This window comes from Macrotis lagotis, chromosome 1 (assembly GCF_037893015.1).
Source record: "Macrotis lagotis isolate mMagLag1 chromosome 1, bilby.v1.9.chrom.fasta, whole genome shotgun sequence".
Lineage (NCBI taxonomy): Eukaryota > Metazoa > Chordata > Mammalia > Peramelemorphia > Peramelidae > Macrotis > Macrotis lagotis.
In genome coordinates, this window is record NC_133658.1 from 841956391 (window position 1) to 841969912 (window position 13522).

At 35.5% G+C, this 13522-nt stretch overlaps 1 long non-coding RNA gene across 2 annotated transcripts in view; it reads left to right on the forward strand.

Annotated features, from left to right (window-relative positions):
• Window positions 1-13522, forward strand: part of LOC141508639 (uncharacterized) — a 64699-nt gene that overhangs the window by 13499 nt on the left and 37678 nt on the right. The window lies entirely within an intron of this gene.

Consider the following 13522-nt stretch of genomic DNA (forward strand, 5'->3'; position numbering starts at 1 on the left):
TTGAGAGGCAGATTTATAATAGATATGACAGAAAAGAAAACAAAGCAAAACAACTTCCTAACAATTACTCCCGTTAAAAAATGGGATGGTTTGCTTTAAGAGGTAATGAGTTTTTCCCCTTCCTTTAGACCTGCAAGTTAAAGTTAGATGGCATCTTGTTGGGGGATGTTGCAGAGATAATTTTCCATCGAACAGTTAGACAACATAGCACTTATTAGTGGAGGGACCCCTGGGCAAGTCACTTAATCTCCCTAAATCCCAGTTTCCTCTTTCAAATGGCAACAATGATATCACCTACCTCACAAGGATATTGTGTAGGTCAAATGAGATAATAGGTATAAATATCATTGCAAATATTAAATCACTAAATAAATGTTCATTATTATTATTATTTCCTCCGAGATTCATTTAAGCTCTGTTTATTCTGCCATACAGTCTGCAAACTTCCTCTCTACTCTTTACTCCCTCACAAGAGATCATGTTCCTTTGTAAGGGATTCCACTTAACTCAGAGCAAATAAAGAGTTGTAACATCTCAGGAGAGTCAGAAACTTAGCTTTACTACTTCTTGCTATATCTGCTTTGCCCAGGCCTTACCTTCTTGGCCTGATCTCTCTATGTACAAGTCCAAGACAACCTTTGAGTTGCCTGACTACACAGTCACCAACCAGGTCTCAGTTCTGTTTTTGAGGAACAAACCAGAATAATATTTTGAACTTATTGGGAACTAGAGTCAGCTTTCAAATACTAGAAGACAATCTTGTACCCCAGGAAAAACTCTCCCCACCATACTCTTCCAATTTCTTTAATCAACCCTCATATGATGGGGTCTCTAGTCTCCTAACCATCCTTATCACTCTCTTCTGAATTTGCTCCATTTTATTTTTATCCTTCCTAAATGTGGCCTCAGAATCGAACACAAATTCTCCAAATGGGGTCTGGGCAGAGTAAGATACAGAAATACTCTGGAATGAGTGTGGTGTGTCTTTAAAGCTACCTCTGATCTCTCACAGCTCCTTGGCTCATTTCTTCTCTTTTGTCCCAAAGACCAGCATTATTTAAACCCAGGTCCAATGATTGAATTGAGTAACTTTTCATTAGACAAATAGATTCTTTTGGACCCAGGAAACCTGGAAGGCAATTGAAGAAAGTATCAGTAGTTAGGGATAATCCTGGGTCCCACTAAGAAATTGGTTAAATGTGTCCCTAATTTAATTAAAAAACCATTAAGCACTTAGCTGTGTGTAAATAAGAGGCTTGATTAAATTTTTATTTGCTTGTTTGTTTCCACTAGAAGAAAAAACAATCAAATACATCCCTCCCTCTTGCCAATCCTAAAGCTTTCCAAGAATAGTCTATTTCTGACGTTTCCTTGGTATAAGGATTTCAAAGGGAAAGAATAATAAAGTACAAATATCACTTTGACTCATGAGTGTCTGAAAAGGGTTCACTTATATGCCTTAGGAACTTCTTATTTGTCTCTATCTCAGTCATCTGAGATTATTCCTGTTAGAGAGCTTGTGAGAAAGGCCCTCTGGTTCATCTGGATATTTAATAATTCTTGACTATATATCTTCAACTCTGAAATAGGGTCAATGAATTTGAGAGACCTGGTTTTATTTCTGAATTCTGCTTATTGCTATCTACATATATGATCTTGATGCAGTCACTTTACTGTGTTGGGTATCAATTTTTTCAACTATTAGACTGGATTGAACTAGTTATATCAAGGGGTCTGGCAAACCTTAATCAAAGGTCCACATTCTGATTAAAACCTGCTTTTGTGTTGCTTTTACAGCTATAATTTTTTTTTTTTGGCAAGGCAAATGGGGTTAAGTGGCTTGCCCAAGGCCACACAACTAGGTAATTATTAAGTGTCTGAGACTGGATTTGAACTCAGGTACTCCTGACTCCAGGGCCAGTGCTTTATCCACTGCGCCACCTAGCTGCCCCTCAGTTATAAAAATTTAAAAATCATTCTTAGGTCATGGGCTATAAAAAAGAAAAGAGAGAAAAAAGGGAATAAGCATCTAAATTGTTCTTACCCTGTGTCAGTCCCTGTGTTAAGTAATTGTGATAAATCATTTGATCCTCCCAACATGCCTGCAATATAGGTGATATTATATATCATTATTTTATTACTGAGAAAGTTAAGGCAGTCAGAGGTTAAATGACTTGTCCAGGATCACATGGCTAGTAAGTGTATGAGACCACATTTGAACTCAAGTCTTCCTATCTCCAGGTTCAGTCCTTTATCCACTTTGCCAAAAAAGCAACCTTCCAGATTTGACTTGCTGACTGCAGTTTGCTGACCTCTGGACTAGATCATCTCAAAAATCCTTTACAATTTATGATCTGAAAGTGGGCTCAGATTCTTACCTGAAAGCCTAAGGTGCTGTCCAGAGATAGTCCTCTCCCTGGAAGATCTTTTTCCTTTACTGTCTCTCTGTCGAGTTATAGGGTCACTGTAGATTTATGGCAACCACCAGTTGGGGAGGAATTATAAGGGGGATTTCAGTTACTTTTTCAGATCCCAGAAGACTGATGAGGGGATGTGAAAGAAGGCTGTACTAGAGGGTCCCTGCTATGGGGCTAAGGCTCTGCTTAGCTCAGGTGTGATGGCTAATGAGGGATTATCTCTCAGAGGCTAAGCCATCCTCCCCAGGCTCTCTTATTTAGGATCTTGATGAAACGTATGTGGTAAAACCAAAAGTATGGACCCTGGAACCACAAGAGACAGGCAGTAGTGGCAGCTAATGAACAGTGAGAGAGAGAGAAGAGCAATCAATCAATGAGAGAGAGAGAAGAACAATCAATTCAGTAGTTATTCCTCACCTTCCTTAGGGAGGAGGGATTTGAAGAACTGTGTAAATAATAGTGGAAATAAGACTCATTAATGTCTCCAAATCAGCATCCAATGATTTATAGATTTTATATCCAGAATCACTATCATATGATCAACTATCTCTACCCAGCTAGACTGTAAACTCTAGGAAGGCAAGGACTGTTGATTTTGTATTTCCTTCTCCCCTAACATAGACATATATACATATATATATTATATATATATATTATATATATATGGCTCAGGATATATCTGAAGAAGGAAATAAGGAAGTGAGAATATTTCCTTTACTTGCTACATTGGTTCCTTTTCATCTCCTTCATCAAACTCAAACTCCATTGTTTGACATTTTAACCCTTTGCAATCTAGTTCCAGTTTACCTATTATTCCTCTTCATGAATACTCTGGTCTAGTCATTTTGGCCTTCTCATTTCTTAATATAGAATTAGACCTCCCAATCCAATGACTGAACAGGCTGCTACCCATATCTGCATTGTATGCCATCTCCTTCTCTACATTTTACAGCTCCTAGTTTCCTTCAATGCCTAACACAAATGCCACCTATTTGAGGCTCTTCCCTGCCTACCCCACCCCCCCCACACCTAGTTACAATATTCAACCCTATAGAATTTCCTTGTATTTATTTTCAATATATTTTGCATATACTGACACATACATGGCCTTGGTTCTTTCGATAGAATGAATTGGAAATGAATTAGGGGAAGGATTGTTTTATATTTTTCTTATATATCCAGAATTAGCCCAGTATCATGACTAGTAAATAATTTTTTTTGAAGAAAACTAAAGGAGGAAAATAATAAAGGAAAGAGAAGATGATGGAAGTGCTATTTTCCCTGAAATGACCAGTGTTCAGGTTTGATATTTCATGTATAACAGGATTAGTTTAGCCATGGCTAGATCTCCCAGTATGAAAGTCTTTGTTGAAGTTAAGCAATCTGGCCATGCCCAGACAAATCCTGGTACCTATATATTCAACCCCTATTATGCTAGAATATTGGGAGAAATTTAAAAATATAAAATTAAATGAGATAAATTACACTAGGTCCTTCAAGGGTTCAAAGATCTACTTTACATATCTTAAAATGGGAAAGACATAACTACATAACAGGTTGTTTGAAAAAGATAATATGACTGGGCAATGAGATGTAGTAACTAAAGAAGCTAAGTAATTTTTGACTATAGGAGTTGATGAGACTCTGCTTTGGTCAGGCCATACCTGAAGTATTATGCTCAATTCTGGTCATGGCAACTTTAGGAAAAATATAGACAAAAGAGGACAGGTAGAATGGTGCAGTTCATATCAAATCAGAATCATGTGAAAGAACTTGGATATTAAGGTTGATGAAGAGAAAAAAAGGAGAAAAGCATGATAATTATCTTCAAGTATTTTGAAGGACTATATTGGAGATTTATTTCTGCTTTGTTCCAGGGAGAAGAACTAGTTTATGCAGTTCTTCAAAATTTTTCATCTGTTTTATAAACAGTATTTCATTTGAACCTCATGACAAATCTAGGAGATTCGTATGAATTTTATCTTCATTGTACAAATTAAGAAACAGAAATTGAGAGGAAGATTAAATGATTTGTCTAGTAACTTAACATTTAGTAAGTATATGAGGTGGAGTTTTTGTTTCCTAGACTAGATACTCTACCACCACATCATGTTGTGATAGATAAAAATTTGATTTAGGTGAATTATGACTGGATATACTTAAAAACTTTCTTATAATAGCCACCTAAAAGTTAAATTGACTATTCTTGTAGTGGATTTTTCTCCTCCTCTATCCTCTCCCCTCCCCTCCCCCTCTCCTCTCTTTCTCCTCTCCTCTCCCCTCCTCTCCTCTCCTCTCCTCTCCTCTCCTCTCCTCTCTCTCCTCTCCTCTCCTCTCCTCTCCTCTCCTCTCCTCTCCTCTCCTCTCCTCTCCTCTCCTCTCCTCTCCTCTCCTCTCCTCTCTCTCTCCCTCACTCACTTTTCTTCTTCCTTCCCTTTCTCCTCCTCCTCTCCTTCCCATTATTCATCCTTCACTCCTTTCTTCCATTTCTTGTCCCTGTATAGGATAGAATAGGAGGTTTATTCCAAACTGAAGCTTCTTGATACACAGAGTGTGGCACCAGAAAGATGAAATGTTTTATTTTCATAATAGTGTTTCACCACTCTGTGCTTTATTACTCTCCATTAACAATTCTTTTCTCTTCAGCCTCCCATTGCTGCATTCTTGCTGTTCTTCACATCTGGCTCATTCCCAAAACTGCTCTATCAAAGACCTCGACAAAACACCAGACTAAATAGCAATGAGGAGATACAAAAGTATGGAATCATTTCTCCAGCCTAGGATTTTTAAAGAGACAAGTAAAGTCTTGTGACAACTGGGTATAGGAGCTAATCAGGAAGGGATCATCCAGAATTTTTCCTTATGGAGATGGAATCACATGAAACAGTCCTAGATCCAAGAGGGAGGGGTTTGTCTCTGCAGAGGAAGCAGGAACAGGAATTAGTGTGGACAGAGGAGGGGACATCCATGTAGGGGGTAACCCAAAGTCCATATTTAATGTTAGAAGAAAGAGGAAACCAAAAAAAGTACTTCCACCACAAAGAGCTATTATAGTGAACAAGAAGCTCACAAACCAACCCAGAAGAGAATAGCTCAAAAATAGCTGTAAGTAAAGCCTCAAAGAAAAGCACAGCTTGAATTTAACTTCAACTACAGTTCCTGAAAAAAAATGAAAGAATTAAAGAAATGAGAGAAAAGAATTAATAGAAGATTGAACAGTTTAGTACAAGAGATATAAGGCTTTACCCAAAGAATAAACTACCCCAAAATTAGAGTGGACCCTATGAGACAACACAGGGTTGTCTCATATTAAAAGAAGATCAGGAGATTGGACAGAAGAAAATGTAGTATATCTCAAATAAAAAAAAAGCCCTGTTTTTTTTTTTACCAGATCAAGGATTGAAAATTTAAGGATTATCTATAAACTAAGACCAGATAAAAAAGAATTTAGATACCCTGTTTCATAAATGCTCACAAAATATACAAAAACCAGAGGATAAAGTGAAAATCTAAAGAATATACCATTAAACTTCTTGAAAGATACTCTCAAGAATAACAGTCATAAGCCAAAACTTTCAGATAAAATATAAAATACGTTATACAGTTAAATTTAAAGAAAACGTTCAGATTCAATAATGGCAGAGAGAACAGAATAAAGTATTGCCAAAGGCAGAATACAGAGACTTACAAGCAAGAATAAAACTTACTCAATTAAATTCAAACAATATTGAATTGAAAATTTTTTTTTCATTTGTGTTGATTTCTTTAAGTTTTCTATCACTCACATTTCTGAACAATATCCTTCTCCCATCCAGATCAATGTGTCTTAAAAATAGATTAACAAATAAAGAGAAAAAAGTTCAGCAAAGTCAAACGATGCATCAATAATGTTTGGCACCATATGTGACAGTCCACTTCTCTAGTCTCTCTCTTACCTTTGCAAGAAGGGAATATAGCAGCAATATGTTGTAGTCAATTGGAATCGACTTGTTAAAGGTTTTCTTTTCTTTTTTCTTTTTTTTTTTTTTTAGTGTGAGCATTTATACCTAAAAATGATATTCTTCAAATCAGGGCTTGATTTACTGTTTTGTTGAATGTACAGACTTGAGAAAGTAATGAAGAAATTTTCAATTTTACAGATTAGGATTAAAAGTGTGTAGTTTGTAATTAAGATTAAAAGTGTGTAGTCTGTAATGATGTTTCTCCCAAAAGTTAGCTAGTTGTTTAAACATTTACCAATACACTCCTGAGAGACTCTCCTCTAGGCTACATTTCTCAAGCAACATTGAAATACCTAACATGATCAATATGTATACATATCTAGCTTTTAGCTATATTTTCCTGTCTTCATTCACCTAGATGGTACTTGAATTTTACTATGAGTCAGGCATTTTGGTAGACAAATCATACATAGTTCTCAAGACAATGTCTATATGAAACCTATTTCTGTAATGCTCTTGGTAACCAAATCAATGAACAGCTACTAGATGACATTTCATTACCAGAGGCAAAACGACAACATTAAAAACTGCAATCCATCTTTCCATGTGCCATTAAATCAGTGGAATATGGAAAGATGCCAACAGAGTCTTGCCTGTGCTCAGCTTTGAACTCTATCCTATTTTTCTGTAGTAACCAGGACTTGTTGCTTATTTAAACAATATTTTGCCTTTAATTCAGATCCCATTACTACACTATTCACATAAAAGAGATTTTCAAAGGTGTATAAGAATGCTTCTTAGTAGCACATGGTGAATCTAGACTTTTCTCCTTTGTTGACTCCAGACCCTCCACAACAACATTTTCCAATGATTTTTGAGGGAGTTAGAAAGGAGCTCCAAGTCTCTTCTATTGTACCTTTCCTTGTCCTATCATTTGATATAATAGAACTAAATTATACAAACTACCTTAGAACAACTTTTTCTTCTTTTTTTTCTTCAGTTTAGCAAAGAAATTCATTTATTTACATTGTAATAAAACCCAAACCATAGAAATTATACAGAAGAGAAGCAGAAAATATAGAGTTAAAGAGTTCTTCCTTTGAGGGTGAAATTATTCAACTCAACTGAGAGAGAATGCTAGATCTCAGTGGGGGAAATTTCCTAAAAGTCTCGAGCTTGGGGTTCAGGGATCCAATGGAGACAGCCAACCTTTCTCATGTCTTCCTAGAATCTTTTCCTTCAGCAACCTGGATTAAAGCTAACTGCTTTATCTCTCTCAAAGCTAAAATCCAGCTTCTCCTGGTGGACCTGTAGAGCCTAGATCCACTCAAAACCTATTTGAAGAAGACTCAAGGAAGACAAAAGAGATTCCTCTCTCTTGCTCTTGTCAAGTCCATTATACTCACCATTCTTGGTGAATGTTTCTTTTTTTAATTTTATTGTATATTTCCAGTTACATGCTATTTTGCTAAAATTTTTAATAGTTGCAACAGCTTTTAGTTGAATTTCTAAGGTTCTCTAATTATGCTATCATATTGTCCTGAAAGATTGAAAGTTTTGTTTCGTCATTGCTCATTCTAATTATTTCTATTTCTTTTTCTTCTCTTATTGAAAAAAGCTAGCATTTCTAATATAATATTGAATAGTAGTGGTGATGATGGGCATCCTTGTTTCATCCCTGATCTTATTAGAAATACTAATAGTTTATTCCCATGATATATAATTCTTGCTGATGGTTTAATATAGATATTACTTATCATTTTAAGGAAAACTCTATTCCTGTGTTCTTTAATGTTTTTGATAAGAATGGGTGCTATAAAGGGGTGGCTAGGTGGCATAGTGGATAAAGCACCGGCCCTGGAGTCAGGAGTACCTGGGTTTAAATCTGGTCTCAGACACTTAATAATTACCTAGCTGTGTGGCCTTGGGCAAGCCACTTAACCCCATTTGCCTTGCAAAAACCTAAAAAAAAAAAGAATGGGTGCTATATTTTGTCAAAGGTTTTTTTTTTTCAGCTTCTATTGAGATAATCATATGATTTCTGTTAATTTGGTTATCAAAATGGTCATTGTTTTCCTAATATTGAGACCTTCCCTGTCTACCTGGTATAAATCCTGTCAGATCATGATGTACCTTCTTGTAATCTCTGATAAAATTTTATTTAAAATTTTTACCTCAATTTATTAGGGCGACTGAACTATAATTTTGAATCTTTTAGCTCTTCCTGCTTTAGGTATTAGCACCATATTGGTTCATAAAAGAAATTTGACAGAACTATTTTTTTTAAAAAAGTATATAGAATTACAATTTAGTATTCTTTAAATGTTTCATAGAATTCATATGTAAATCCATTTGGCCCTGGAATTTTTGGAATTATTACTTTAGTTTCATTCTCTTTGGTGGTTCATCATTATCATTGTCTTGGATGAAAATTTGTATGATCCATTCCTTGATCTACTCTTTCTTTAAAATTAGATCATTTAGTTTCAAATTAATTTTTAGTTTATCTTTCCATTGCCTTTTCTCTCATATAATTTTTATTGTATCATTATCTGGAAAAGGTGCAGTTGTCATTTCTGTCTTTGATTGTGAAAGTTTTATGCCTGAGTACATGGTTGCTTTTGGGGTATCATGTGCCACACAGAATAATGTTTATTTTTTTCTTACCCCATTCAGTTTTCTCTAGAGGTATATCATATCTAAGTTTTCTAAAATTCTATTCTCCTTAACTTAATTCTTATTAATTTTGTGGTTAGATTTATCTAATTTTGAGAGAGGGAGGTTGAGGCCTCTTTCTATTATAGTTTTGCTGACTATGTCTCTCTTTAACTCATTTATCTTTTCCTCTTAGAATTTAATATATGATGCATATATGTTTAAGAATGACATTAGTTCATTGTCTATGTTACATTTTAGGAAGTTGTGGTTTCTTTCCTTAACCCATTTAATGAAATCTATGCTTTTGCTTTGTTTGGGATCAGGATTGCTATCCCTGCTTTACTTCAGATGAAGCATAATATATTCTGCCCAGTCTTTTACTTTTACCCTCTATGTATCTCTCTGCTTCAAATGAATTTTTTAAAATAATGTATTGTAGGATTCTGATTTTTACTCCACTCTGCTATTCCTTTCCATTTTATGGGAGAGTTTATCCTGTTGACTTTTATATTCATAATTATTAACTATATTTCCCTCCAAGAAATATTCCCATTTGCTCTTTTCTTTTTCCTTTGCCCTTAACTCTCCTCTTCACCAATGTTTTACTTCTGATTGTTGCCTCTCAGTCAGCCCTTTTTTTATCAGTGCCTTTCTCTTTCCTTCTTCCTTTCCCTTTACATTTACCTTTACCTTTACTTTTGCCTTCCCTTTTACCAGTCTCTTCTTTCACTTTTTTGCCCTCCCTTTTACCTTTTCCTTCCATTTCCCTGTAAGGTAGGATAAATTTTTAAACCCAATTGAGAAGTATATTATCCTTCTTTGGGGCAAATCTGTTGAGAGTAAATTTACTCAATGATCATACCCTTCCTTTTTTCTCTCCACTATAATAAATCTTTTTGCCTCTTCATGTGGTGTTAGAGAAATAGCATGTCTAATGTCTTGCCTTCTCCTAGAAAAAATCCTTTTTATATCTTTATAGTTTTAAAATTATCTAGTACCCACAATTTCTATCAGGATATATTCCTTTTATCTGTCCTCTAATAGTATACTTCTCAAGGGTTGATTTATTGAGTGATCTATAAGGTATATTACACCTCAGTCACTTACAGCCTCTGTCCAACTCACCTCAACTGTCCTATTAGAAATACAATTCTCAAAACCCATAAACATCATCAAATTATAATCAATTAATACCATATCCTCTTTCTAAATACCCTCTATAGAAAGAAATACAATCATCATGAGCTAAAGTGTCATGTAAAGCAAAATCACTTCATGATCCGTTTATACCACACCCTCTAAGTATACCCCTTCTAACATTTAACATGCATGATCTAAAGTATCAGCTAAAGCATCTTCACTTTCATTGTTAATCTATACCTAAACCCTCTCTCTAAGCATTCTCCTTTTAACTATCCTAAGAGAAATATAATTCTCAAAGAGTTCTTATGTAGGGTTGCATACAGTTTAATATTTTTGGTTAATAGTTTTCCCCCTTTCCACTTACTTTTTTTTTTAGGTTTTTGCAAGGCAAATGGGGTTAAGTGGCTTGCCCAAGGCCACACAGCTAGGTAATTATTAAGTGTCTGAGACCAGATTTGAACCCAGGTACTCCTGACTCCAAGGCTGGTGCTTTTTCCACTACTCCACCTAGCCACCCCTTCATTTACTTTTTATGTATCTCTTGTGTCTTGAATTTGAAGATCAAATTTTCTGTTCAGTTCTTATCCTTTTGTGAGATAATTTTGAAATTTCTGTATTTCATGGAAAGTTCACCTTTTTCCCTGAAAGAATATGCTGAATTTTGCAGTATAGTTGATTCTTGGTTGTACTCCAAGGTAACTTTGCTCTCTGGGATGTCATATTCTAGACCCTTTGATCCTTCACTGACCCAGGTAAGTCCTGCATAATCCTGACTCCAGTTCCTTGGTATTTAAATTTTTTTTTTTAGGTTTTTTTGCAAGGCAAACGGGGTTAAGTGGCTTGCCCAAGGCCACACAGCTAGGTAATTATTAAATGTCTGAGACTGGATTTGAATCCAGGTACTCCTGACTCCAGGGCCAGTGCTTTATCCACTACACCACCTAGCTGCCCCAGTATTTAAATTTTTTTTGGCTACTTGCAGTATTTCCTCTTTTAGCTGAAAATTCTGAAATTTGGCTATAAGGATTTCTTGGAGTTTTTACTTTGGGATCACTTTCTGAAGGAGATCATTGGATTCTTTCAAGGACTATTTGATATTCTTGTTCAAGGATATTTGGGCAGTTTTCCATGACAATTTCCTGAAACATATTTTCAGGGTTTTTTTTTAATCAAGGCTTTAAGGTAGACCAATAATTCATAGACTATCTCTTCAGGAACTATTTTCTAAGTTTGTTGTTTTTTTAATGTCATTTTTACATTTTCTCATATGCTTTCAGCCTTTTGAATTTGTTCAATGGAATCTTGGTGAATCATAGAGTTATAGGTTTCTGTTGGTCCAATTTTAATTTTTAGGGTTTTATTTTCTTTGCTTAGTTTTTGTATTTACTTTTCAAGTGAATTAATTTTACTTTTTTAATGAGTTACATTCTTTTTGCAAGTTGTCATTTTTATTTTTAAAGGAGTTGATTTCTTCAGTAAATTTTCCCCCATAATTCCCCTGCATGCTTCTCATTTCTTTTCTCCATTTTTTTTCTCTTTTCTTTAGTTTTTAAATTATTTTTTGGGCTCTTCCAATTTGAGGTCAATTCATAAACTTCTTTTAGGCTTCTCATGTAGACAGTTTGTCACTGTTTCCTCTTCTGAGATAGAATTTTTATCATCACTATCAGAATGGTAGCTTTCTGTGGTTAGCATTTTCTTGATTTCCTTTTTTTTTTTTACTCACTTTGTTAGTTGAACTCTGTGCTCTGGGGAACTGTACTGAGACTGGGATCTGGTCCCTGTCTTATTGCTTGCCTATGGACTCCCCACATAGCAATTTGTTCCTTACTTTAGGGTAGCCCTGTTTTTCTGCTTGCCAAGGCATTGCTTATGCACATTTGTTCTCTCCTTTATGCCAAGGAACTGCTTATGCATGGATTTGTTCCCTGAATTACTATGGCCTAACCCAGGGCCATCTACTGCACCATTGTTCCTAGGTCTCAAACTATGTTTTCTTTTTTTAAAAATTATTTATATATATCTTTTTTATTTTTGTACAAGTGATTTTTTTGATGCATTACTAAAATTTTCTTGTTTAAGAGTAAGCATAATACCCCCTTTCCCCCCAAAATATAGACCCTCATGAGAAATAAAGTAAAGGAAAGAGAAAAAAATGTGCTTCAGTCTGTGTTCCAAGAACACCAGCAGGTGGATCACATCTTTATGATAAATCCATCACAAAAGCTACTTCAATATTTTTCCGCCATTGCCGTTGCTGATCACAACTCCCTTCATTCATACCTCCCCACTACCATATACTATATTTTTTCTCTTCTTTCATCTAAAATGTGCTGTAGAGTAGCTGAGTGGTGCAGTAGACTGATCACTGGCCCTTTCCCGAGCCTGCAAGCCACCCAGCCCATGGTCCTGGACAGGCCACCCAATCCCAGCCCCTTGCAAGAAGTAAAAAAGAAAATGTGTTACATCTGATCAGTCTCTTCCCCTTCCCCCTGTCACCTTTCTCTCCTTTTTAGTCTAGATGTCTATACCACATTGAGTGTGTATGCTGTTTCCTCTCTGAGCCGCCTCTGATGAAAGGGAAGGTTCCCTCATTCCCTTGTGCCTTCCCTCCTTCCATATCATTGCAATAGCTCACTGCAATAAAAATAAATCTTATTACATGAAATATCTTAACCTATTCTACCTCTCCTTTCTCTTACTCCCATTACATTTCCCTTTTAGCCATTGACTACATTTTTACAATATATTATATCTTCAAATTCAGCTCTCTCCTGTACTTCATCTATAAAAGATCCTTCTACCTGCTCTATTAAATGAGAAGTTTTATATGAATATTATCAGTATCATTTTTCTATTCAGGAATACATGCAGCTCATCATCATTAAGTCCCACATATTTTACCCTTCTCCTCCATTCTCTATGCTTCACTTGAGCCCTGTATTTGAAGATCAAACTTTCTGTTTAGCTCTGGTTGTTTCAACAGGAACAAATGAAATTCCCCTGGAAGAGGATGTTCAGTTTTTCTGGGAAATTGATTCTCGGTTGCATTCTAAACTCTTTTGCCTTCCAGAATATTATATTTCAAGCCCTACGAGTCCTTAATGTAGTTGCTGCTAAGTCCTGTGTGATCCTGACTGCAGCTCCATGATATTTGAATTGTGTTCTTCTGGCTGCTTGTAATATTTTCTCTTTGACCTGGGAGTTCTGGTACTTGGCTATAATATTCCTGGGGGTTGTTTTGTGGATCTCTTTCCAGGGGAGATTGGTGGATTCTCTCAATTTTTATTTTTCCCTCTGTTTCCGATATCAGGGCAATTTTCCTGTAGGAATTCTTTAAAAATATTTTCCTGATCATGACTT